This window comes from Bos grunniens, chromosome 1 (genome assembly GCF_055505025.1).
Source record: "Bos grunniens cultivar Pamir isolate PY7600 chromosome 1, Bosgru_T2T1.0, whole genome shotgun sequence".
Lineage (NCBI taxonomy): Eukaryota > Metazoa > Chordata > Mammalia > Artiodactyla > Bovidae > Bos > Bos grunniens.
In genome coordinates, this window is record NC_141165.1 from 23,034,143 (window position 1) to 23,061,597 (window position 27,455).

General features: G+C 48.3%; 1 protein-coding gene and 1 long non-coding RNA gene across 2 annotated transcripts in view; both read left to right on the plus strand.

The window, feature by feature from the left end:
• EPHB1 (EPH receptor B1) overlaps window positions 1–27,455 on the plus strand; it is a 471,534-nt gene that overhangs the window by 17,135 nt on the left and 426,944 nt on the right. The gene's annotated exons all lie outside the window — the stretch shown is intronic.
• Window positions 3,010–14,291, plus strand: LOC147379127 (uncharacterized). Its single transcript, XR_015132445.1, has 2 exons — window positions 3,010–3,104; window positions 14,086–14,291. It is a non-coding gene; the product is annotated as an uncharacterized LOC147379127 (long non-coding RNA).

Below are 27,455 nucleotides of genomic sequence, written 5' to 3' on the forward strand. Positions count from 1 at the left end.
CTCCTGGGTTTGAAGGGAGGGTCCATGCCCTGCCCCTGCCCAGCATTGTAGAAGGACCTGGGCCTCTGTGGTGGTGGTGGCAGAAATCAGGCAGAGACCCCCAAGTATCCTGCTTCTCCAGGGTGGTCTTATTACAGGCGTCTTTTGGAGTTTCCTTCCTAAGGGGAAAGGTGTGATTCCTCATCACAGGCTGTCCTCTGAGGGCTGGTGTGGCACTGCTCAGGATGCCTGGCCTCAGGCTGGGCCCAGCAGTAGGGCACCGAGGCGTTCCATCACCCCTCTCCTGCTCCGCCTCTTGAGAGGCTTCCCAGATCCACTGGTCTGTGCTGCATTCCACTGGTATGTGCATGCCATAGGTCATGACTTTGGCTCATTTCTGAATGTAGATGACAGATGCAGGATTCCTCAGGCTTCTCAACACCAGGGATGATGTAGGCGCTTCAGCCGCGTTTCCTGGTATTTGCATGATGATGATCAGTGATCACAGTAATCATGGGGGCGGTGACACATGACAAGGATGTAGAGGCCCGCCGCGGTGTCATCAAGAATTGATAGGCATGGTTGGGCCCCGTGTCACATCTCATAAGCACCTCTTGTGCCCATGAGCAAGGATGCAACTGACACTGAATCACTTCTGACTCTGGGCAGGGTGAGGGTCTCTGAGGGTCCCCCAGAATCCAGCCCAGGACCTGGCACAAGGGAGGCCCTTGGTAAATGATGGATGGTTGAATGGTTGATGGACTGTGTCCCTATCACACTGCTCAGGGTCACTCAGGGAGAGGCTGATGCTGGTGCCACCATGACATAAAACCAGGCTCATCAAGCACAAAGCAACAGCAGCACAGGAACCCAGATCTAACTGTGAAGACAAGACTGACACATCTGGGGCTGGATGGAGAGTCCAAAGGTGGTTCAGACAAGGAGCCACCATTGAAAGGACCTGTATTACAGGAAGCCGAGGGGTAAACTGTACCTTGAACATGTGGAGATGGAAAGTGGTGGGGGTGCATGTCATGGCAGAAGTAGCAGAGGTGGAGGCCTAGCACGGGGAAAGGAAAGGCAAGTACATGGAGCAGCAGTACAGCCAAGTGAGTGCTCAGTGGCTCAGCCAAGTGAGTGCTCAGTGGCTCAGCCAGGTGACTGGTGCTGTTGGAGGTCAGAGGACGGAGAGATGGAGTGGCCAGGGTAACCAGGATTGCTTCCTGAAGGAGGGACACCCCTTGAAGGAGGTAGAGGGTTTGTGCTTGTAGAAGAAGCAGGCATTCATATATAGGACTCCCTTCTAGCCAGGCTTGCCCTTCCCTGGGCCAAAATCATCTGGGCTGGAGAACCTCAGAGAAGCCCATTTCTGTGACTTGTGCCCCTCTGTCTTGGCTCTCCTGGCTCCAGAAAGCCCAGGAGATGTTCCTGTGGGGAAGGGCTTCTCATCTATGCTACATCCTGAATCCCTGGGCCTAGCTAACACTGCCAACATGGCTTCATCTTGGGGAATCCAGGATGCTTTTTGCAATGGTCTGGAGCAGTTCTCACAGCTGTCTTCTCTGACCTCATACTCAGCATGTGGTATGCGAGCCAGAGCATGGGCCTTACCTGGGAGCTTGTGGGAAATGCAGAATCTCAGGCCCTGCCTTGAAAGGACTGAATTCAGATCTGCCTCAATGTGAGCCCTAGGCTTTAAGACTCTTGCATCAAGGAAGTAGCCTCTTTAAACAATTTAACAAATAATATTTTGAACATTTTTTAAAAAAGGAATTGCTCCAGATTGGTGAAGACCAAAGAGACATGACAAGTAAATAGAACACATGATCCTTTACTATACCCTGGCAAAGAAATTGTTCTAAATCACGGTATTTGGATAGTTGACAATGAACTCCCCAAATTAAGGGAAAGGGTCTCATTAGATAAAAATATCATCACAATGTTAAAATTTCCAAATTTAGCACCTGTATTGTGGTCAGATGGGCTTCCCCGGTGGCTTAGCGGTAAAGAACCCACCTGTGATGCAGGAGCTGCAGGAGTCACGGGTTCAATCCCTGGAGTGGGACAATCCCCTGGAGGAGGGCATGGCAACCCACTGCAGTATTCTTGCCTGGTGAATCCCATGGACAAAGGAGCTTAGAGGGCTATAGTCCATAGGGCTGCAAAGGCTTGGACACGACTGAGCGACTTAGCATACATGTGTACATTGTGGCCAAGTAATGAAAGAGAATATGAAGTATTTAATGAAGTAAAGTAAGAGAATATCCTTTTTCTCTTCATGTATGCACCTTGTTCTCAGACGACTCAGGAAGAAAACAAGCAAATGAGTGTGTGTGTGTCTTATAATAAATGTATACATAATGCAAAAGCATATATGGAATCGATTATATTCTCATACTCTAAAATACATGTGTAGAGTATAAAAAACAAATGTGGCAAAACATTAAAAACTGGTATCTCAGGGTCAGGCTGCATCGGGGTCTATTCATGATACTTTCTTGTGTTAATTGCTATTATTTGAAAATAAAGAGTTTTTTATGAAATGTGTCTTGTTTAAAAGTTTGATGGATGCTGCAAGTTACCCTCCAAAAGGCTGAACCAATTTATATTCTCACAATGCCAGGAGAGGGTTGCTGCAGCTGTCTGATGTAGCTATTTTTAATTCAGCTATTTTCATGCCAGGGACTTTTTTTGATGGGGTCATATATCAGTTTTGACCTGTGGCCATTTTATTTTTTCCCAATTTATTATGAATATTTCTGAAAGTAAAGAAAAATCATAGTGCAGTGAACATCCATAGCTGACCACCCAGTTTCAACAATTGTTGAGTATTTTACCATGTTGATGTATCAGCACATATTTTTTGAGGGGTAGGGGAGGTTGGGAGTTGAGACTCAGCACAATTCAGTAACAGGTAAGTGATGGAGTCACCGTACCTTCCGCACCTGGTCCTTGGTCTCTTGTCTCTCAGGTTTTTTTCCCCAAGTTGCTTCCTTAACAGATGGAATTATTTTGTTTTGTTTTCTGGAGCACTTTAGGAGAATGCTGTAGTCAGACAAGCCTGAATTGAGGTTCCATCTCTGACCCTGGGCTACTTACCTCGCTAAGCCTGGTGTGCTCATCTGGTAAGTGGGGACGGTACCCCTTACCTCTTCAGATTGTGGTGAAAGATAAATGAGGCAACCTGCTTAGCTGTTAGTATTGTCACTTCTTCAGAATGTCTCTTTGTTTAGTGCAGACCTCCAGGCCACCTCCTCCAGCAAGCTGATCCCTAAGTCTTTACCCTGCCGACTAAGACCTTGTGTGGATCTTACATTGCTGGTGTGTGCTTCTGTCCTGTCGGCTCCAATTGTCTCTGAAAAGTTGATACACGGGTGTGTGTGCTGGGGTGAGGTTAATTAGCTGACATCACGACCAGGTATCACAGCCGCAGGGCTTCCGTGTCACTAACCCCCATTGAGCGCGTCAGGGTGAAGATCCTGCAGCCCAGGCAAGTAAGGAGAGAGCCTGTGGCTCACTGTTCACTTTCCCATCCTATCTCCAGGATTTCTTCTTGCTAGACCAGGATTCATGTTTGTAGGGGTAGGGAAGCACAGTCCTGGGGCTAGGATCAGAGGAGTGAGGCGTGCAAAATTTAAGGGGGCATCAAAAACTCAGGAATCAAAATAAATATTTTAATGCAGTTTAAAGAAAATCAGATCTTCAAACTCTAGCCTGTGGGCTGGCTGCCTATTTCTGTGAATAAAAAAGTTTTAAAATGAAGTTTGAGGGTCTCAGTCTGCCTCGCCCTCTCTCTCTGTGGCCCTGGGAACTGGGGGTGCTGGAGAGTGTGCTCCTGCACTTGCTGTCCTCAGCATGGAATGTCCATCCGGCCGCTCTGGAGTCTGCACAGTGCTTTCATCCCTTAAAGGCTGGACGCCCTGATGCTCTCTTCCTGGACTTATGGCCAGTGTGGCTCTTGGCTCAGCTAGAAAGAGCACTGGAGCTGGAGGTAGATGTGTGTGGTGGGTTCCAGTTGTACTGGATGGCACTCATTTCCCTGTCATGGTGGAGGATCCATGCAGGGCCCCTCCTTGGCCTCACACTGAAGGTGTGCTTCAACAGCAGAGGTGTGGTACTGGACGCAGAGGACTGGCTGCCATGACCTTGGAAAGTCACCTCAGCCCGTCTAACGGGGTTGATGGGGTCCACCCTCCTGCCCTCTGAGGTCTGTAGTAAGAGGTTATTGAGTAGGAATTGGAGCCGCTGCACATGAGATGCTCTTTCCAGAACTGGCCACACTCTAGAGATGCAAGCCACCTCTACCATAATAGTGGGTGCAGTTGATTCTGGGGGCCAAGTGGTCATCCTTATAGTGGAGACCAAGTCTAAGACCCCACCACCTAGCAGAGGATGGGAGGGCAGGGTGACAGGTGGGGGCTTGCTTTCACATCTAGCCTGGTTCACAGATACCTCTCAAGGTCCCAGGGCTGGGCTCCCATCCATCTCCTCCTCAAACAAGCGTCCCTCAAGTGTCCCTCTCTGCCTCATTCCTGGCTCACCTGAGCTTGTGGGGCTGTCTGTGCCCCTGACTCTGTGGCCAAGGGCCACATGGGGAGGAAGGATGTGGAAAGGAAAGGCATAACTAGGCACGGGATGTACCCCAAATGACCATCTCACATTTCTGGAAGATTCCCAAACCATTGTGGTAGATTTTACTGTTCTTTGAACATCACTCCACAGGTGAGAAACTTGTGTTCAACTCTGGAGTAATGAGATCAGAAGTCCCTGGTGCCCTAAGAGCCTGACAGGCAGTAGCAGAAGGTGTGGGGGATGTCTTGGCTTCTGATGTGTGACCTGACCGTGGTGGGCCCTTGCGACTGGGGACAATGATATGGTCCCCCAGGAGTCTTCTACCCATCTGGCCTCTCCTCTCACATGACTGTGTTTTAGGGCAAATAGGTTGAGCAGAGTCTGAGGAGCAGAAGAGAACAGGTAGCCTGGCTGGAAACAGGGTGGAGTAGGAGGTCAGACACCAAAGGATCCTTAGGGGCCAGCACTGGCACAGAGAGGGCTGTCTGAGAGGACAGAAATGGGTCTGTATGTGGGGTACCAAACAGGAGAGGTGGCAGAGGTGAGCTCTGAACTGAACACGGTGAATGCAAGGTGGGAAGGCAGAAACACACCTCTGTCTTACCATTCCCATGGTAAATTGGGGTTTTCCCTTGGGTGTGTGTCCCTCCTTTTCCTAAACGTTGAGGGCTGGGGCTGGGTCCTCCTACTATCTGTGCCTCGGTGCTCTGCACAGGGGGCCAGCAGACAGGATTCCCACCCACAGGGAGGTGCAGTGGTATGTGCTGGGTGGTCTCAAAGACTGCATCCCTGTCTTCATTTGGGGTCGATGGGGTCCAACCTCCTGCTCTCTAAGCAGAAAGAGTTATCGTGTAGGAATTGCTCCTGCCCTCTAACCAGTAAGAGATTATTGACTAGGAATTGGAGCTGCTGCACGTGAGATGCTCTGTCCCAGAAAGCCTTGGACAGTCAACTCCTCTGTAAAATGGGATGAGTAAGACCCCCTGCTGGGAGCTTCAGTAGGGAGTGAGATGACACGTGTCCAGTGCCTGGTGCAGTGCTGGGTGAGTGGTGGGCACTCAGTAGATGCATCCTTCTTTCCCCTCCTCAAGGCTGCAGCCTGGGGGTTCTGCTTGGAGAAGCTAGGTTGCCCTTCCCACCCATATCCTGCCTCCCGCAGCAGCTCAGACCCTCCTGCTTGTGGGCAAGGCGGCTGCCCTGCCCCGAGCTCCTGCAGCCCCGTTCTGTCCTCTCTGCCCTAATGGGGCTTCCGTGTAACAGACACTCTCACCTCTGTCTCCAGCCCGGCCTTGCCTTTCCCACCTCCTGTCCGAGCCTCACCGGGGTGGGCACAGCTTGAGGACAGATGGACACCTCTGGTGACAATGTCTGATTTGGCCGATGTCCGCTAATTGCCGTAACAGCTGACTCCAAACCTGTTACCTGACGAGATAAATGTGTGTTTCCTTCTCGCATCACAGTCCCTGGAGGCCAGTGGCGGGACTGTGCTGGTGGAGGAGGAGTCCACCCGTTCTTACTTTCCCAGCCTGGAGCTGACACCTCACTGCCCCTCCTCTCATGGTCCCAGCTGGACAGGACCTGGGAAATGGAGTGAGCATCCATCTGGGAAGAGGGCTCAGGTTTAGAGAGCAGGTATGTGTCTGCCACTGTACCATGGCCTTTCTGCAGTCTGGGGAGAGGGGCAACGCCTCCCCGTTTCGGAGAGGCTTATCCACCAGGAGGGTTCAGAATACTCCTCCCTCCCTTTGTCCCTCCCCCTTCCTTTCCTTCCTTCCCTCCATCCTTCCAGCGAGCCTCCCCTTAGACTGGCAACTGGCTGCCTTGATGCAGTGGAGGAAGAGATGGTCAGGGGTAACTCTTCAGATCATGGGGGCTGAGCTCTCTGATCACAGGCCGAAAGTGACGCAGGTTATTCCGCTTAGAGACAGGAGACCAGGGCCCAGGTGCTTCTTCACCAGCACTTCTCGGTAGTTGCTTTTCATGTATTTATGTGTCTGCAGTGTGCCCCCCCCCACCCGCTGCCCCCTCTTCTCCTGGCACTCCCGGCCTGCCCGCCTCCGAATGTCTGCACCGGCTGGCTGCTCCCGCTGCTGGGAAATAGGAGCAGAGAGATCAGATAAGCCTTCAGAGGGAGCACTGATTTTTAAAATGAAGAAAAGGTATTCGAATTAAGAAGATATGGAATTTTAAAAATGATAGTAAAATGGTAAAACCAGGGAACTAATTGCCAGAAAGAATTAGTGCAAGTGAAAAAAGGTTAAGTAAAGATAAAAGAGAGTGATAACAATTACTGTGAAAAAAAAAAACGGTAAAAGCCCAAGTGGACAAGATAAAATGTGAAATTAAAAAACCTAAAATACTTGAAGGCTGGATTGTGTAGCCCACGAAGACTAAATTCAGAAGGAGGCAGACATTCCCAGACCAGAGGCGATGGGGGCACAGCCCTGTGAGAGTTCCAAGGTGGACATCTGTCAATTTCTCTAAGGATTCTTGGGCAGGAGAAGTTCTAATGTGGATAGAAACAGTGCTTCTCTTTATGGGAACGAGGCTGGGGCGGGGATGGTGGGGCTGGGGGCTGGGGGCAGCTGGCACTGTTTGTCCTGCCCCTGGGGTCCCGCCTTTCTGTGTCCCTTTTCTCCCTGTGTTTGGGACAGTTGGAGGCAAGGAGGTAGGTTCTGTGTGTGCTTAGTCGCTCAGTTGTGTCCGACTCTTTGTGACCCCATGGACTATATATAGCTCACCAGGCTCCTCTGTCCATGGGATTTTCCCGGCAAGAATATTGGAGAGGGTTGCCATCTCCTTCTCCAGGGGATCTTCCCAACCCAGGGATTGAAACTGCATCTCTGGCACTCAGAACTGGGGCCACAAGCTAAGAATAGAGCAGCCCCCTCTAAGGCAGCATCTCAGGAGAACATAGAGTAAATGGACAGGTAAAGACTGTTAAAATGGGACAGGCAGGGCTAACAGGGTGTTACCAGTTTGGGAACTGGTGTGGAAGCTGGGGGGATCTTCATGCTTTGCTGGGTTCTTGGGTCCCTGTGTAAAGGACTGCTTCAGCTGGCAGACACACACCCTTTCCCCCCAACTCCCCTCCTGCCTAGAACGCAGTCTCCTGGCCACACAACTCCTGGTCCCCACCAGCCATGTCCCCACACAGGAGATTTCAGGGCTGTCCCCAGACATGGGCATATTCCATAGACACCCTCCTAGCCTAGACTTGCCAGAGACTGGTGTCTCTCACCTTTGATACTGGTCATCCTTCACTCCCACCTGGCTGCAGGTGAGCTGAGATGTCAGGCTGATGGTGTGTGCAGGCTGGTGGGGTGGGGGCAGTAGCCAGCGTACATGCTTCCCTTTCTCATTCCTCTTGCAAAAGAATTTGCCCCCTAAAGTCAGAACCTGGCCCTGACACTTCAGGAACACCTGTGATTCTTATTTAAAATTGTAGGATATTCCATAGTGTGTGTGAGCAGAACCTTTCCACCTTCTCCCCACCTTGCTCTAGTGAGCCACCCCTCACCAAAGTATGGTCCTTTTTTATTTTGCCTCATTTTGCAAAGATGACAGATTAGTTACATCAGGGACCCTTCTGTTTCTACATAGCAGATTTTGCTGTTTTCAAAAAAAATTAGAAAAAAAAGATTGTTTTCAGTCACCTTGGAAGAGATTTGTGTCCTCAGAATTGCTGGCAGAGTGCATGGGGATCGGTGAGCTGTGTGGGAGGTTGACTTGGCAAAAAGGCAGCTAGACTGTCCACCTTGGGGCCAGACTCAGCAAGACCTACACTCTGGCCTCCCATCCAGCTAGGGAGGAAACAGAATTGCCCTTGATGGGGGGCACTGGGCCATCCCTTGCCCCTCAGTGGGACCAACCAGCTTCCCAATTCCCTGTACCCCCGAGCACCCAGCACTGGGTTGAAAAGCCTGGGCCTGTGGCTTCTCAGTTAATTGTTTTTGCTTAAAAGTCATTAAGTCTCTCAGGAGAAATGATGAACTGATGCAAGTGACTCACCTGCCTCCTTGATGGAGAAAGTAAATTCAGAGAGAAGCCTCCAGAATACAACTGCAGAGGAAGCTCTCCCAGATGAGAGATGTCTTCTGTGAGCAGTGGGCTTAATGAAAGGAGTCGGGTGGAGCTTGCACAAGGGAGAATCGAAAGGGAGCAGGAGGTCACCCTGGACTTGGGGATTGGAAGGAGCAAGGTGTCCCAGGGAAACCAGGCCATGCCTGCTGGGGGCATCAGGGAGCCCAGAGCAGAGCCTGCACCTCCGTTCAAAGCTGCCCGCAGGGTGGGTTCTTCCCAGATGGGGCTGCCCAGGCTGACAGATGAGTGCCCTGGGATGGTGGGAGGCAGGTCTTCCTAGACTAAAGGAGGGTCAGGCTCTGGATTATGGAGTGTGGGAGGGAAGGAAGTGCTGAAGGAGGAGGAAAGGAGCGAGGAAGAGGAGGAGACGGGTGTGGCTGAGGATAAGCTTCTCCTGCTTCACTGGGCCCCTTCTGGGCAGAAACACCTTGCAGAACCCTGGGGAAGCAGAGAGTGAGGACAGAGGAAAAAGGGAGAGAGGGCAAAGGGGCTCAGAGTTAGTTAGTCCTCTCCGATGCTCAGAATTTCTAGCCCCCATTGCCAGTCCCCAGTATCTGCCAGGATTCCTACTGATTCAGGTCACACAGGTTCTTTAAAACAGAGCTCTGAGGTCTTGGGGAAGAGAGGGCTTGCCTGTTGAGTGTCTGCCTTCCTGCAGGCTTTGTGACAGGTAACCCCAAAGGCTAAGCATCCTCCTTTTCATTTTACAGATAGAGAAACTAAGGCCCAACTTGGCTAAGGTAACACCAGAGCCACTTCTGGGTACCACCCCCCCCGCCCCGCCCCCACCCCCCGAAGGTAGGAGTCTTTCTCCTATTCCCCTGAGGCCATTGGTGGTAAGGAATATGATGAATATTAAAAGCTAATAAGTTTCCCATTGAGCACCAACCATGGGAAGACTCACACTGAGGCCCTCGCAGGAAATTGTAAACCCAAAGACATTTTATTGCCTGAAGTCAGAAGTTGGGGATAGCATCAGTTTTTGTGGCAACAGGCTGTGCTGTCACAGACAGATGCTTGGCTCAGCAGAGAGACAAGCAGGCAGGAACATGGGAAGCCATGGCAGAGAGGATATAAAACATGATCCATTAGCCCAGCTGTACAGGCCTGCCACCCACCCTCCCCCAGCATCAGATTTCTCCAAGGGAGACACACTGATCTTCAGAGCAAATACAAGCAAATACAGGGGCTTGATAAACCACTGAATGCTTCTGCTTGCAAAGTCACAGAATTACCAAAAACAAATTTGACTTCTCTAAAAGTTTTCTTTGACAGTTTGCTAAAAGGACAGTACTTTTAATTTTTCCTTTCTTGTTTTTTGTTTTGTAATCCTGGGGCATTGCAGTTGGCTGAGTGATGATTGGTTCCTTGTGTGCCCAGCATAGGGAGGGGATTAATTCCTGCCGACATGGCATAGCAGGCCGGGGATGACAGTGGAGAAGGGGCAGTCGGGGGTCAAGTACTGGAAGGCAAGTGGGTTTCTGGAAGGAGACTGGGTGGTTGAGCCCAGATGCTGAATATGCTGGGGCTGAAAGGCACTAGGTCTGGAGTTCCAACCATGTGACCCGAGAGCCCTGGATCCTTTTGCCAGTTGGAATCATTCTCATTGCAGTGCTCCATGTTGTTAAAAGCTGTAGCTGATTATGTTGTTCAAAGAGGGCTGCAACAGCATCTTCCATCCCACATGCTCTTTGGCAGTGGGCCTGCACCAGCACAGAATCAAATTCCCCTTCCCTGGAGTCTGGACTGGTCTCAGTGAGTTTCACCACCGATAAAATGTGGCAGAAGTGATGGACCTTCCAAAGCTAGGTCACCAGCATCTCGCAGCTTCCACCTGGATGTCTGGGAACTCTAGCTGTCAGGATGCTTATGCTGGGAACCCAGTTGCCATGTTGTAAGGTGCCCAAGCCACGTGGGGAAGCCACGTGGAGGGGTTCCAGGTGTATGTCCAGCCATTTGAGCATCAAGCTTGGTAGAGGTGACCGTAGACCCTGCCAACATTAGACTACAGCTCCTGAGTGACCCTCAGTGGGAACTACCCTGCTGAGCCCAGCCAACCTGCAGAATTGTGGCATAAAATGAAGCATCATCATCACCAGCTGCTCCATTTCCAGGGCAACTGTTACACACAGTACTCACAGGGACACACGCAATGACTTGAATTTGTCGTGTGAGATGAAACTCAGTCCAGGCTCAGAGATGACAGTCATGCAGGTGACTGGCCCTGTGGTGGGCCCTAATGTGCAAGGCCTCTGACCTTCAAAACCAGAAGACAGTCAGTGGCCAGCCTGTGGGTGAATCCTGATGTCCGGAGGGTGTGTGGGGAGCGTGGGGATCCGCCGTCAGTCAGCTCCAGGAGCCTAGCCATTCATCTGCAGTTTAACATGCCAGTGAGGCCGGATCTGCTCCAGCTCCGATGGGATGGTTTTGAACCTCGGCATGCAGGACCGTTCATTTTATCTGGTTGGTTTTGGCTGAGTCTCCCAGCAACGGAGGTTGGATGAATGTCCCTTTGCAGAGTTTCATCCAAGCGGTTGATAAAAATGCCAGAGAGCACTGAGCCTGTGAAGTCTCACAGGAAATGCTGCTTCCAGGGGGCCCTCTTTGGGTACTATTATTCTGCCAGCTGTGAATCCACCAATTTGTACTTGTCTTGGCCTCCGCTTCTCCATCTGATGCACCATTTCATGAAGCGCCTTACTGAAATAGAGACACAGCATGATTTAGTGGCTTAGGAAAACTTTCATCAGGAAAGGAGTTCAAGTTGGTGGTTCTTACTCAGTCCATCACCCTCCAGTAGACCTCCGTGCTTCCCCTGTGTATGAATAGCGTCTGCTCCCCACCTTCCCCCATGGGTTGGCCCATGGGATACAGTGTTCACTGTTTTTACCTTTTTCTTCCTTAAAGAAGAATTACATTTGCCTTCTCACTCTCAGTTTACTCCCCCTTTATTCGTCCTCTCATTCCCTGAAGATGTCTTTCTTTGTATCGGCACTGTCTTTCCATGTAGTATTTCCCCACAGATAATATTATATCGTAAAAGGCAATGAAAACATTTTTAGATGTGGTGCTTAGAATGAGTATATATTTAGGAAGTTCTTCCTGTTGTCATTGTTCAAATATTTTTTATTGAAGTATAGGTGACTTACAATATTGTGTTAATTTCTGCTATACAGCAAAGTGATGAGATATATCGATTATATAATATATATTCTTTTAAAATATTATTTTCCGTTATGGCTTATCATAGAATATTGAATATAGTTCTCTGTGCTTTGTAGTAGGACCGTGTCGTTTATCCACTCTCTCTATATAAAAACTCACATCTGCGAACCCCAGTCTCTTGCACTGCAAGCTCCACCCCTCTTGCAACCCACTCCCCCTTGGCAACCCCAGATGTGTTCTGTCTGTGAGTCTGTTTCCATTTCATAGGTAGGTTCATTGGTGCCATATTTTAGATTCCATGTACAAGTGATATCACATGGCAATTGTCTTTCTCTTTCTGACTTACTTCCCTTAGTATGGTAATCTCTACTTGCATCCACTGTTGCTGCAAATGCAATTATTTCATTCTTTTTTATGGCTGGGCAGTATTCCACTGTATATATGTACCATATCTTTCTTCAGCTGTCTATGGGAATTAGGTTGCTTCCATGTCTTGGCTGTTGTGAACAGTGCTGCTATAAACACGGGGATGCATGTATCTTTTTGATTTGTATTTTTGTTTGGATATTTGCCCAGGAGTAGAGTTGCTCAATCATATGGTAGTTCTGTTTTTGATTTTCTGAGAAACCTCCATATTGTTCTCCATAGTGGTGCCTCAACTTACATTCCCACCGACAGTGGAGGAGGGTTCCCTTCTCCACACCCTGTCCAGCTTCCCATTGTCACCTTGATGTCTAGCCTCTGGAAGTTGGGGTACAGTGCATCTCTCTTCCCATGTCTTTCCCCCTCATCATGCAGGGAGAAGAGTCAGGCCTCTCCTTGGTGGTACTGTTCTCCATATAACTGACAGTTCTTGCTGTGTCCTTCATCTGCCTTCTCTGCTTCTGGATGAATAACCCTCACTTCCTTCTGTGTTTCCTCACTACCCCTGTTTTTCAGGGCCCTAATCATTTTTATTTCATTCTCCACTATAAATGATTTTAAAGCCCCTTGGAAATATAAAGGTTGTCTAAATAATAAATCATCGTTTTGGCAAATGATACTGAGACATTTAAAGAGAAGAAATTAATCACCCCCTTATAGCCATACAGCGGCTTTCTGCAGGGGGTACCAAGTAGTTTGTAGAGCTCATCATTAATTCTCAACATCTTCTGGAGAAAAGGGGCAGGGGTCACTTATTTTACAGGGAATAGGCCGTGAGGGGCAAGTGACTTCTTTGTCAGCACTGGGCAGTGGGGTCCATGCGGGAGAGGCCTCCGCTCTCAGTATCCGACACTGGGCCAGTGGGCTTTGCTGCCTCTTCCCCGCTGTCACACAGCGGGCTTCCGGTGCCCCTCGCCTCTGTACATCTGCTGGTACAGAGCCCAGGATAATGACCATAAAGCACTTTTCCCGTAGAGTGCATTCTCTGTCCAGAGTGCTTCAGTGTCTCCCACAGCATCGAGCACAAATGCCACAGATTCTGCCAATATTCAAGGAGCCCGTGCTTACACATACACCAGCCCATGAATTATTATGTCCATTTTGTAGATGAGGAAGCAGGCTTGTCGAAGGTCAGTGGCTTATTCTAACTCGCCCAGCTAACATGTGGCAGTGCTGGGATCAGAGACCAGGTTAATCTAACACTCTAGTCTAGTACTTTCTCTTCTCTCCAGCCTGAGCTGATGGCTACATCCATTCCAACTATTTCACTTTTGAGTGACAGGAAGCAAAATCAATACATATATACACACATACGCGTGCCTCACCCATGCAGTTCAAGTATGTTGTGGTGCTGGTTTCAGGTGTGACTGGGTGCAGTGGGCTGGATGCGTGACTCAGTGTCTTTCTGTCTTTCGGCCCCACTTCCTCTGGGTTGGCCGCATGTTCTCCCATCACCATCAATAGGTCCGTTGTCCTGATACAACGCAAACAGGGAGATTCACTTCTTGGAAGTTCCTGCACAGATCCTGGGAGTCATTCTGGTTGATGCCAACCTAGGTCACATGCTCATCCCTGAACTGGTCACCATACCCAGGGGCTGCAGTTCACTGATGGGCCTAGATTATGCTTTCCCTTGGGCAACTGAAGGGGTACGAGTTGGGGCACTCTAAAGGGTGGGTGAAATTGCAAACAGAGACCATGGACAGTTATGAAAAGTAGGACGAGTGGGTGCTGACTGGCAGAAAACAGCCATTGTGCTCATCTGGGCTGCTCCTCAGATGGGCAGTGCCTGTCCTGCCAGCATCTCTTTGCTGACGCTTGTTTCCTGATCCTGTTTTTTGCCCTTCCCATTTGAATCTCCAGGAGGTTGGCCTGTTTCCTGCCTTCTGGGACTGAGGAAGCCTCCTTGACTGCCTGGCTTCCAGAAGCTTCCTCCCTTGAGGACCTGTGATCTGGATTCCTGCTGTCTCTTCCTTGATAATCCACTGAGGAAAGACATCTGCTTGCCACTTTGGATAGTTTTCAAGAAAAGAGATAATGTCCAAGTTGGAATAAATGTGCAAAATTCACTTCTCTGTGGCATTTGGGGCTTTCTGTGAATAGTTGGTGAAAAATCACTGCAGCAAAGAAACAGAGGCTAAACTAATGGTGTATGAATGGGAACAAAAAAGATCCTGGGGTATTAATAGACCAGTGATGACTCTGAGTCTGAATGCAGTGCCATCATGAGAAGTCTGGTAGACAGCCAGCCAATTGGAATACAGACAAATGGGGTATTTTGGCCTGGGAGGTTGTTGTCCTCTTGTTCTGTTCCTGGTCCATTAGAACCTTTTGGAGGCTTAGTCTCCAGGTGGACGACTGTACCTGAAAATGCATTAATTCCCAGCATCTGACTCAGTCTAATCATGTTATAGATCAGGACTCTGAAACCTTGAGAAGCTGAATTAGGGTCCTGCAGTGGATAGAAGCAGAGAATCTCTCTTGGGCCCTCTCTAGTGCTGTTTCCACTCTCTGTGGTTTTCCAGGGTGGTCCAACAAGGCATGTACGCTGGGGAATGACTGCGGGGGACCACAGGCTGACCCCAGCCAGGAAGAGGCTAAGGGTCACAGACAGGATCTGATGGGCTTCCCTAGAGACTGGTCAGCACAGTCCTGGGCACGCATGGATGCTGAGTCAGTGTGTGGTCCCCAGATTGGCTAACCATCTTCTCTGGGATGGGAAATTTCTGGTTAGGATGGTGCCACCTCAATATTTTTCATATTGCAGAGGAATAAATAGTATGACAGGTGACAGAACCCTGGGGTGGGCCATGCAGGATGGCCCTGTGTCCCTTCTCTGGAGGCTTAAAGGGGGAGGTCTGAGCAGAAGTCTCCATCACCCAGCTCGTACTCTGGGGAGCACCTACCATCTCCCAGAGCCCCTTTCTTCCTGCAGTCAATGAAGTATTGCCGTAGAGATGTGCTGTTCCTCAGACATGATTTGAATGAATGAAAAACTCTCATATGGTGGTGCTATTTTTAAGAGATGCTGTGGAATAAAATTCTATGAAACCCAAGATTATTTAGTTGTCTTTGTTCAGCAACATTCTTCTAATTAGCCACCATGAGCATCTATTGAGATGCTGGGCAAGCATGCCTGCTGCATGCTTGTTTTGATGGGAAAAAAAATTAATTTGTACTCTTGACCCTGGTCCTGAGTGAGTCTTTCAACTCAGGGGTGGGGAGTTGGAGGCTGTCTTTTTCCGGGGGACACTGGGACTTGGGAAGGTTGCCTCCCTCATGTGCCTCGTGGCAGCAGTCTCCCTGCTGGGCTGTTATAAGGGCTCTGAGAGGCTCCCCAGCAGTGTTGTCCTCTCCAGCACACCTGTTCTTCAGTCCTTCTCAGAACTCCTTTACATTTCTCTTAAAAAAAAAACAACTTTAATTATGAAATGACTTTAGACCTATAGGAACCATATTCAGTATAAAGAACTGCATTATACACTCATTATGGGTTGAATTACACCCCCACCTCAAACATATGTTAAATTCTAACCCCCAGTACCCCAGAGTGTGCCCTTATTGGAAATGGACAGTCACAGATATAATTAAATTGAGTTGAGGTCATTTGGAGTAGGGTGGCCATGTGGCCCTAACCTAGTGTGACTGGTCAAGAGGGGAAGTCTGGATGATCCATGTGCCTGGGGACAATTTTGTTTGAACCTGAGGGCTGGGATCGGGGTGAAGCATCTGTGAACTGAGCAATGCTAGCGATTGCCAGCGACCCACCAGAAGCAAGGGGAGAGGCATGGAATATATCCTCCTTCCCCTCAGAAGTCAGCAAGGACTCAGACAGCAAAGGTGGGGAGGTGGGCAGTGGGCATACATCCTCATGACTTCGATCAGCTCTCCCTGCTTTCCTGAAATGGATAGAGACTTCCTATTCATGTCAAGTGAGTGGCGTCCACAACCAGAGTACTGCGCCTAACACCTTCCGATAGAGAAATTCCTCTGGGAAGATGTGTCATACAAGGACTCCTCACTGGCATAATTGAGATCGAGTGTCCTGTCCAGGCAGGCAGCTTCTCAGAGCTCTGAAAGCACTGACCCTCAGGGATGCAGGAGCGGCTGGGAGACCAGGAATGGGCCCGCAAGGTTTTAGGTTCTAATGAAAGAAGCTGTGGTCTGTTGAGCTGGAACCTGACCCTGCAGTTCTAGGCCAACTGCCTGACCCCATGGCTGAGCAGATAGATTCAGGATCCAGAAAATGCTCTGGGACCATGCCCACTGCATCCCACCCTCCTTTTCTCGTTTTATTCCTCCACATTAACAGACTTGTTCAGGTCTCTTCAAAACAGGAAGCAGAAGTTTGCTTCTGGCCTATCCTACCCATCTGACATGGTCTGACAGGTCTCCAAAGTCGTTCCTGTGGGCTGCCTCTGTTTCTGCAAGGATGTTTTCCCTACAGCGGAACTGATTCTTCATCCCCAAGCTAACCTTTGTGAGTGTATATGCACTCAGTTGCTCATTTGTTTCCGACTCTTTGCGACCCCATGGACTGTAGCCTGCCAGGCTCTTCTGTCCATGGAATTCTTCAGGCAAGAAAACTGGAGTGGGTTGCCATGCCCTCCTTCAGGGGATTTTCCTGACTCAGGGATCAAACCCATGTCTCTTTTGTCTCCTGTATTGGCAGGCGGGTTCTTTACCACTAGCGCCACCTGGGAAGCCCCTGAGTCATCATAGCTGCTGAGAATTTGCCCTGTTAATCTGAGGCCCTTCTGTCTCCAGCTCTAGCCATCTTGAGGTCACTGCTGTGACTCCCCCCCACCCCTTATGTGCTTGTATAGATTTAATGTTTTTCCTAAATCCATTCACTTAAAACCTTAAATAAATGTATTTCAAGAAGGAACGTTGATTCCATCAATCTCAGGGGTAAGACAGTCTCACTTGTCACAAATTGCAGGTGACGTCAACGTAAGGACCATGACGTTGTTATCGAACTCCAGCCTTTGACTTTGATTTCTGAAACCTGTTCGTGATTCCTTAAAAAGTGAACTTAATAAGTGGTGGAGAGTTGCTAATGAGACACAATCTCTGCTTGAAACTTTCTTCTTGACATAATCAGAGGGGCCAGAGAAGGACTGCAGGGGATGAACTTTCTAGTCCTGTAGGCCAGCGTATTTGATGGCTAACGTGGCTCTGGCTTCTAGAAGATACTGGTGTTGGGTACGTCTTAGTAATGACCACTAATGATAGTTTAAGTCCTTTATAAATGAGTTTTTCTGTCTTGGAGAGAGGTTTGACTTTTTACAGGTCGGAGTCGAGCTACCACACGTACGCTCAGAGTGACCTGACCCCCCATCCTTTGTGCCAGGGCTGTGAGCCGGCATCCGGGGGAAACCACCTTGGGCTTCTTTGGGGCCCTCATTCCCCCATGAGGCCACAGAGGCAAACCCAGCTAGACGCTCCAGCTTTTATCTGTCAGAAGCCCCGTGCTGCCCCTAGGACCTCCAGCCAGGCCCTCTGGTTTGATGGCAAGGCCAGCACATTATAGAGTGTGCTGAATGGACCTGTGTCATTGCAGTGAGGCTGAGTAGGCACGCCATGTCCTCGACAGGCCGGGCAGGACTTGGAACACAATTTTTCCATGGAAACAATGTACTAAAGGGTGGTTAGGTTTTATGGTATGATTGGTTCAGGGTAGTAAATTTTCATTGAGCACCTAGTATGTTCCAGACACTGTGCTGGGACTACAAAATGTAGAAAGCACTGTTTCAGGCTAAATGGAATTCAGTCTTGTGGGAGAGATGAGCAGAGAGCAGCTGCCTCGGGCAGCGGGTGCAGGACTGATGGAGGCCCAGTGTACTGGGAGGTCGAGCACTGGGACTGGCTAAGCCTGAGGACTTCGGAAAGGAGCTGCCCTGAAGCTGAGTCTTGAAGCTGAAGGAGGTTTTTCATGGGTGAAGAGCAGGGATGTGGAGTGGAGATGGACAGCCAACAGCTGGCCGGGGCTGACCAGCACTGTGTCTACTGAGCTGCTCCCATCCGCCCATATTTCTCAAGTGAGTTGAGGACTTCTGTGGTGGTCCAGTGGTTTCAGGGGGACACAGGTTTAATTCCTGGCTCAGAAAGATTCCGCATGCCCTGGGGCAGCCGAGCCTGAGGCCACAACTACTGAGCCCGTGCTCTGCAACAAGAGAACCCGCCGCAGTGAGAAGCCCATGGGCTACAACAAAGACCCAGCACAGCCATAAAAAATAAGATTTTAAAAAACGTGAGTTGAATTTGGAGGGACAAGCAGTGGAGGTTTGTGGAGGCCTGCCCAGGAGCTTGTTAAGAAGTATGGACTCTCAGTCTTAAGCAGGGGAACCACTGAAGGATTTGGGTCAAGTTTATATTTAAGAAAGTTGCTCTTGCTGTTGTGTGGGTGATGGATGGGAGGCTGCTAAGACAGAAGGAAAAGGCCAACTCGAAGGCTTCCATGTCATTCCAGGCAGAGATGAGAAGGCCTGGCCAGAGAGCTCACCTCATCCCCTAGAATGCAAATCTTACTGTTTTGTTCAGACATATCCCAAATGCTTGGACGAGAGCCTGATACACAGTAAGTGATCAATAGATACATGTGGAGTGAGAGGTTCAGACTGATGGGAGATTTAGGGATTGGGTTTTATGGAGATGAAATGAGCATTTGGTGTTATAACCTGGATCCCTAACTGTCCCTTCTAGCAGACCTCTGGAGACAAGAGCTCTATTTTTCTCACACAAACCAAACTCTCGACTTAAGATGGTCGTTTGGGATGCGCTTTCTGGTTATTTGGGAATCTGTGTGTGAGCTCATCTCTGGGTTCTTTTCTACCGAACTCAGTTTGACCACCCTAAACCTCTCTGGCTTGGTCCTTAGTGAAGATAGAATAATGCTTTGCCATCATTTTATGCTCAGAACATGTCACCATCTAGCTTCTTCTTAGGGATGACCCTACCCTTTGAGCCTTTTCACTATATAAATATCAAGTGGTCTTTCTGGATCCTCCTGTTTGGATGTTGCCTTATAATATGTGAGCTAAGGACACCCAGCTAAAGGTCTCCTGGCCACCAGGACAGTTTGGGATGTCACCCAGTGGAGAAGCATGAACATGCCATCAGAATCTGTGATTAATAGACATAGTCTCCAACAGAGCATTAATTTTGGGCATAATCAAAGCCCGCTGAATTACTTCAGTGTCAGACCTTGACAGAGAAGTCAGCTTGGGATTAGCATTTTGATTTAAAGTTCAATGGGTGGTATTTATCTTTATTTCTGTCACATACGACTGATTGACTGTCTGTCCTAGAAAATAAAAACAAATGCTACTTCCTCAGTCAAGTGAGCAGGGGGTAATTTAGAGATACTCTCTCACGGTTGGCTGGCTGGACACATGCAGAGTGGGTTGGCAGCCTGCTCTCTTGGCTTCCACAAGGTGTCTGGGCATCTGTTTCTTGATTTTGTCAGGGGCCAGGTGACTGTAGGTGAAGCCGTGCTGACGCCTGTGCAGCTGTGCGGCTCCCGGTGGTGGTGCCTTGGCTGGCCCCTGCTTGAGCTAAGAGGTGCTGGCATGTGGTGCTGGGGACCCTGGAGAAACCCATCCCTGAGGGGCTGGGGCCAGGACATCGGAGACCCCTCCCCTTCTCCAGGCCGGACAGCGTTGAATGCTGGTAGATTTCAGATTCCAGCCCTTGTGATGGCTGCTTCCAGCTCTGTGGAAGGTTGCTCATGAGAACACAAGAGTGTGTGTGTAAACCTGACATTATTGATGCCGACAGTGCAGCCAGACACTGGGCTGGTGTCTTTACCTGCATTGCCTTGAATTTTGACCACAACTCTCTATAGATGAGGTCCTGGAGGCCTGGGGAGGTGAGGCCACATGACCAAGGCGAGTGGAAGTGGTGAGAGCTGAATCCAGTCCTGGACTGTGTAGCTTCAAAGCCTGTGTTCTTTCTGTCCTTGCACCTGATTCATCCAGTCAGGTGGGACAGACCATGAGGCTGACTGTGACAGGCCCCTGAGCCTCGTGGACGGCTCTGTAAAGGGAAGGGCTTGTCTGGGGAAGGAGGACCGGAAAGTGGTGTCAGGGTTTCCCAGGCTCCCCTGGGCTCCAGCCATTCTTTGCCCCCGCACCATCATCTCTTTCACCAGAGCTTTGAGGTTGCTGTCGCCCCGTCCTGTGGGCTCCTTTGGCCACAGGTTGGAGGCTGCTGCATGGGAGCTGTGTTGGTCCAAACACAGAAGTGACCGGCACTCTGCCAAGAGTTGGCAAGCTTCTCCATAAATGAGGTTTTCGTGAAACGTTGGGTTAGAGTCAACAGTTTGGAGCTTCTGTGGGCATTTCGTCTGAAGGCAGAAGTTGATGCATAGGCTGGCTGGAGACAGAAGGGGTGGGACACCCCCCTCCCAAGCCCCAGGGAGAGCTGTCCACTGGGCCCTGCCCAGCCCAGCCACCCTGGTCCCTCTGGGCACACTGGCGACATTGAGCACCCCCTAAAGCATGGTCTCCCTTTCTTCTCAGGTTGATTTGACAGCAATGGTCAATGCAAAGCATGATTTCAGCATCTATTATGCTCTTTTCAATTAAAAAGTAAATTTTACTAATGGATTTTAGCTCCTTGTTTCTCATCAGTCAGATGCAGCTTTTTTAAAAGGTGCATTTAAAGAATTGCTTCATTTTTCTATTTTTAATTTTGCATTTGAAAATGTAGTAGTCTTTCAGTATTTTCATTAAGCACAAATCGAAGCAGATCTTTGTAAATTAAGAGGCAAACCATCTCCAATCTAACAGAGGTATGATATACATTTGGTGCATTTTTTAAAATGATACTTTATTAGGCAAATAAAGTACAGCCAAAATAACAGACCGTCAAACTATTTTCCTTGATTAAAACTGCATATTTATGAATATTTACATTCAACAACAGCACATTTTAACAAAAACATGTATGTGCATTGTTAGTATTTTGGTTATAAATATTAAACATGGGCTTTAAAAAAACTGTAAATATGAATCAGCCCAAGTTTAATCAAGATAAGAAAGTTAATGTCTTCATTATGCAGCCGCTTACCTTCTTCTTCCTGTTAATTCATTGGCCGGAAAAGAAATCTGAGCTCGCCTGCCTTTCCAATTCTCAAGTGACTAATGTCGAATAGATTTGTCTAAAGAAAGAAAATACTGTTTCTTCAGCTATAGAAGAGGGTACTGTTATTAAAAGCTTGGTTTATCATTTTAATATTCTGATGACTTGAGGTAAACGACTTTAACTGATGAGTTGAAATTACTCATCAGTGAATCTCTCTCTTAACTCATCCACCCTTAGCTCTGACTCATAAAGCTGATATTGAAAAGGGAGAGTAGCTAGTTGTCTACATGGCTGGGTGTCAGGGTGTCCCCGCAAAGAAACAGTGACTCCAGCTCATCTAAGGGACTCCTAGGAACCAGTGTGTCAGGGGCATATTGAGACTTATTTGTAAAATGTTTCTTTTAAAAAGATTAAAATAATCTATTCTCTCAAACACTCCATAACTAAAAGGCATGTTCTCTATTCTGTGATTATATGTTTGAGCTTTAGCATGTCTTTTTTGTTATAGAAAGCAAATGAATGTTTTAAAAATCGGGGTTAATTTTTTTCAGAAACAGATGTTTTAAAAATCTAATTTACTTCTAAAGGATCTCTGACTGTCATCATTGGTTCACATGGATGCAGATGTTGTTGATATAAACTTAAGGATGAACACCAAGGCCTCAGGCTGCTTTGCAGAATGACTCTGGCTGCCCTGGGATGTGGCAGAGGAGTGGGTAACCAGTCTTCCTGTGCAGACCTTGCTGGAGCCCCCATGAAGTGGGGCTGGTGGGACATGATGCCTTAAGGGCTGGCCCCTCATGGTGAGTAGAGAGAGTATTTTGGCCTGGAGCTTGTTTAGGCCATGATGTGCTTAGTTGCTCAGTCATGTCCGATTCTTTGTGACCCCAGGGACTGTAGCCCGCCAGGCTCCTCTGTCCATGGGGATTCTCCAGGCAAGAATACTAGAGTGGGTTGTCATGTCCTCCTCCAGGGGATCTTCCCAACCCAGGGTAGCTTGTATCTATAAAAGCATGGCTTTATCAAAGGAACAAAATCCTAAAGAAAGCTCTCCTCTGGTCTCTGAAGATTGAGAATTAGCCGATACGACTTGGGTGTTTAGGGCTGTTTGGTGGAACTTTTACCAGTTTCCAAACAAGGAAAATTTAGAAAGAAAGTGGGGAACATGAGTAGCTCATTCATGTGATGGGGAACACAGACCAAGGGCTTTGGTTGAGTGGGATTTTGCTTCAGGATTTAGGTAGTCCTCGGTCCTGGACCATGCTTTGGCCTTGCTCTGGTCCCTAGCACCCTCATGCCCAGGTTTCTTGTAGCTTGAAAATGCAGCTGGCCTCCTGAGATTGTGGTCTGAGTTCTGCCTTCACGTGGAGAAAGCTGTTGGCACCATGTAGGGCCCAGCCTGGGAATAGGGAGATGTCGCAAAAAAAGATGGAAGGTTTGTTGGGGCTGAGGTCAGAGGAGCCACAGTAGATCATTTCCTCCTTTTACAGCAGAGGAAACTGAAAAGTTAGGTGATGTGGCCAGAGTCTCGAGAGTGTTAGGAGCAGAGCCAAAGGGAAACCGTGGCTTCCTTCCTGCCCCAGCCTTTTTGCCCTCTTAGTTTTCCTGGGCTTATTTTGGTTCTTGGGGACATCACCTGGATGCTTCTCCCTAAGAATCTCCTAGAAGTTTATGCTAAAATGTTGTTACCCTGTTGGTCAATCAGTTCTTCCTAGTGTCTGTCATCTAGTGTTGCCCACGTTTAAAACTTCATGGTATACTTGAAAGTCATGGGAGAATAATTGCTTAGCTCTCTTCTCTAAAAAAAAAAACCTTCACTTAATAGCATCTTCTAATCAATCACATGTAGCCTTTCTGGCTCTTTGAAATTTAATATCTGGAAAATTCATGGTTGTAGCTGGATCTAAGACAAATCATGTGTCTTCCAGCTTAATGAGGCCTGAGCAACCAGCTTAACCGCCACCTGGTGGTGTTGTACCCTAATTACAAGATAAGTATATATTTAAAAGGAGGGCAGCTTTCTCACATGCAACTTTGAAGCTAGAAAATAAAGGGGAACTTTGTACTCCTAGGCAGATTCTATTGAAAAATAGTAAGAACAAAATAATTAGATGTAGTCTGAAACATGTTCAAGTAGATCAGTTTTTAAACTGCATGTGAAGTGAAGTGAAGTCGCTCAGTCGTGTCCGACTCTTTGCTTTACCATCTGAGCCACCATTAATCATCACTTAATGTCCAGGTGAAAGAGAAGGAATATTTATGTAGTGCATACTGTATGCCAGGTGCCTAAGTGTATTAAGTGCTATATATGTGTTATCTTCTTTGCTTCTTAATATGGGTGCTCAGTTGCTCAGCCGTGTCTGTCTCTGCGACCACATGGACTGTAGCCCACCAAGTTTCTGTATCCATGGAATTTTCCAGGCAAGAATACTGGAGTGGGTTGCCATTATCTTCTCCAGGGGATCTTCCTGACCCAGGGATTGAACCTGCCTTTCTTGCATCTCCTGCATTGGCAGGTGGATTCTTTACTACTGAGCCATCTGGGAAGCCCTGCTTCTCAGTATACAACCCCAAGATATTACCTTTATACAGATGCAGAGGCGTTAACAGGCAGAGTTACACTCTGGAACTCACAGGATTAGGTTGTGAACTCGAGTTTTCGGGCTCAAGACATTACTTGTCTTTCCTGCCTCCTGATTCTGCAGCCTTGTGTGTGCTGATGGCATCAGTGTTCGGTGGGCACCTCCATGACTTTACCTTTTTGTTATTGGTGGTGGTTTAGCTGCTAAGTTGTGTTCGACTCTGTGACGCTATGGACAGTAGCCCACCAGGTTCCTCTGTTCACGGGATTTCCCAGGCAAGAATACTGGAGTTGGTTGCCATTTCCTTTTCCGGGGGATTGTACCAACCCAGGAATCTGCATTGCAGGCAGATTCTCTACCAACTGAGCAGAGCCATTGGCTGATAACTAATTCTGTCTCATAGATAGAACTTCTGATCTGAGTTTCACCTATACTTTTAGAGTCTGTTCCTTTGTGGTTGGCTGTTCAGACTGTGTTGCCAGCTTCTGCTGCTGTGGGGCTGGAGTGGAAGTGGGTGAGTCCTGGGGAAGAGAATACGATGGATGCCTAAGTTACAAGGCAGAGGGGTGGAGCATGTCCTGAAAACAACTCAGCTCATAGACACCCAGGCACAAGGCTTAGGGTGCCAGATCCTGGGCCCCTGACTGAGCTGTGACCTCATGTCAGGCTAGCCCAAGTAGGATGACCAATATAGTAGGTGGCCCTGGAGAGAGAGGCTGTGTCCTGGGGCAGGGCCTGGCATCAGTGGATAGCAGTGAGTAATGTGATCCATCTGACGAGTCTTTTCCATGTCCCCATGACCAGACACCCCCCAAAGGAAGGGAGCTCAACTCCATAGCTGGTGGGGCCTGTTGGTGTGGGGGTGAAAAAGCTTCCCAGTGACTCTGCTGTGTCCTGGGCTACCCTTTGGTGAATAAACAAGTGAGAGGTTGAGTGTGCTTCTGCTTCATTGAGGATTTGCTCAGGAAGGGTTTGGGCTGAAAGCTCACTGGGGACCCTGGGGCATCCCACCAGGAGGTCCTGGCGCAAAGCAGAAGAGTGGCCTTTCTTTAGGGAACCCCATCAGTTCCTAACAGAAGCAGAAGATATTAAGAAGAGATGGCAAGAATACACAGAAGAACTGTACAAAAAAGATCTTCATGACCCAGATAATCACAATGGTGTGATCACTGACCTAGAGCCAGACATCCTGGAATGTGAAGTTAAGTGGGCCTTAGAAAGCATCACTATGAACAAAGCTAGTGGAGGTGATGGAATTCCAGTTGAGCTATTCCAAATCCTGAAAGATGATGCTGTGAAAGTGCTGCACTCAATATGCCAGCAAATTTGGAAAACTCAGCAGGGGCCACAGGACTGGAAAAGGTCAGTTTTCATTCCAATCCTAAAGAAAGGCAATGCCAAAGAATGCTCAAACTACTGCACAATTGCACTGATCTCACACACTAGTAAAGTAATGCTCAAAATTCTCCAAGCCAGGCTTCAGCAATATGTGAACTGTGAAATTCCTGATGTTCGAGCTGGTTTTAGAAAAGGCAGAGGAACCAGAGATCAAATTGCCAACATCCGTTGGATCATGGGAAAAGCAAGAGAGTTCCAGAAAGGCATCTATTTCTGCTTTATTGACTATGCCAAAGCCTTTGACTGTGTGGATCACAATAAACTGTGGAAAATTCTGAAAGAGATGGGAATACCAGACCACCTGATCTGCCTCTTGAGAAATCTGTATGCAGGTCAGGAAGCAACAGTTAGAACTGGACATGGAACAACAGCCTGGTTCCAAATAGGAAAAGGAGTTCGTCAAGGCTGTATATTGTCACCCTGTTTATTTAACTTATATGCAGAGTACCTCATGAGAAACGCTGGACTGGAAGAAACACAAGCTGGAATCAAGATTGCCGGGAGAAATATCAATCACCTCAGATATGCAGATGACACCACCCTTATGGCAGAAAGTGAAGAGGAACTAAAAAACCTCTTGATGAAAGTGAAAGAGGAGAGTGAAAAAGTTGGCTTAAAGCTCAACATTCAGAAAACGAAGACCATGGCATCCGGTCCCATCACTTCATGGGAAATAGATGGGAAACAGTGGAAACAGTGTCAGACTTTATTTTTCTGGGCTCAAAAATCACTGCAGATGGTGACTGCAGCCATGAAATTAAAAGACGCTTACTCTTTGGAAGGAAAGTTATGACCAACCTAGATAGCATATTCCAAAGCAGAGATATTACTTTGCCAACAAAGGTCCATCTAGTCAAGGCTATGGTTTTTCCTGTGGTCATGTATGGATGTGAGAGTTGGACTGTGAAGAAGGCTGAGTGCCGATGAATTGATGCTTTTGAACTGTGGTGTTGGAGAAGACTCTTGAGAGTCCCTTGGACTGCAAGGAGATCCAACCAGTCCATTCTGAAGGAGATTAGCCCTGGGATTTCTTTGGAAGGAATGATGCTAAAGCTGAAACTCCAGTACTTTGGCCACCTCATGTGAAGAGTTGACTTGTTGGAAAAGACTCTGATGCTGGGAGGGATTGGGGGCAGGAGGAGAAGGGGACGACAGAGGATGAGATGGCTGGATGGCATCACTGACTTGATGGACGTGAGTCTGAGTGAACTCCGGGAGTTGGTGATGGCCAGGGAGGCCTGGCGTGCTGCGATTCATGGGGTCGCAAAGAGTCGGACACGACTGAGCGACCGATCTGATCTGATCAGTCCTCTGTCTCTCCCTAAGAAATCTCTTTATCTCCACTTGGTGTCTGCCTTATTGCTTGAGACGCATTCTTTTCTGGATCAATTATTTCTGTATGTCTGCCTATCTGGGTGTCTCCCAGTCACTAGTGCTCCGGGACAAGGCCTTACTGTTTCCCATGGTGCCCGGCACAGGACTTTGCCTATGGTAGACTGTGATCTAAGTGTCTGTGGTTCATCTGAAAGCAGGGGCCCAAAAGCGGGCTGGGGACACACAGGCTTCATAAGCTGAAGTTGCCTTCTGGGGGCCATGTGAACTGATGAGCCCCTGCCCTGTGTGTGTGACCGTCACTCAGTCATGTTCAACTGTTTGTGACCCCATGGACTGTAGCCTACCAGGCTCCTCTGTCCATGGAGCTCTCCAGGCAAGAATACTGGAGTGGGTAGCTATTCCCTTCTCCAGGGGATCTTCCTGACCCAGGGATAGAACTCAGGTCTCCTGAATTGCAGGTAGATTCTTTACCATCTAAGTGCCCTATCTATCTGTATGATCATTGCCTTGTCTTCTGGATTTTCTAGGGTAATCCCCAATTTTTAAATGTTGACAAAAAATGCCTTTTTTTTCACTTTACATTGGTGTGCAGGCCAAATAAAATCAATTTGGCTCTCAGATGCATTAAAAACCTCTAAATTAAAGCCCCACAAATAGCCCGCATATGCCCTTGTCCTTTAAAAAATAGTTTCTCAATGCATATGCCTAATTAAATGGGCCTTGGCAATTGGGTTTCTGTCTTTCAAGTAAGTGTGTCAGAACATCCACTTCATGAGTAGGAAAAATTTTATGCAGTTGTTTTACTCAGAACCATAACAATACCAATAAAAT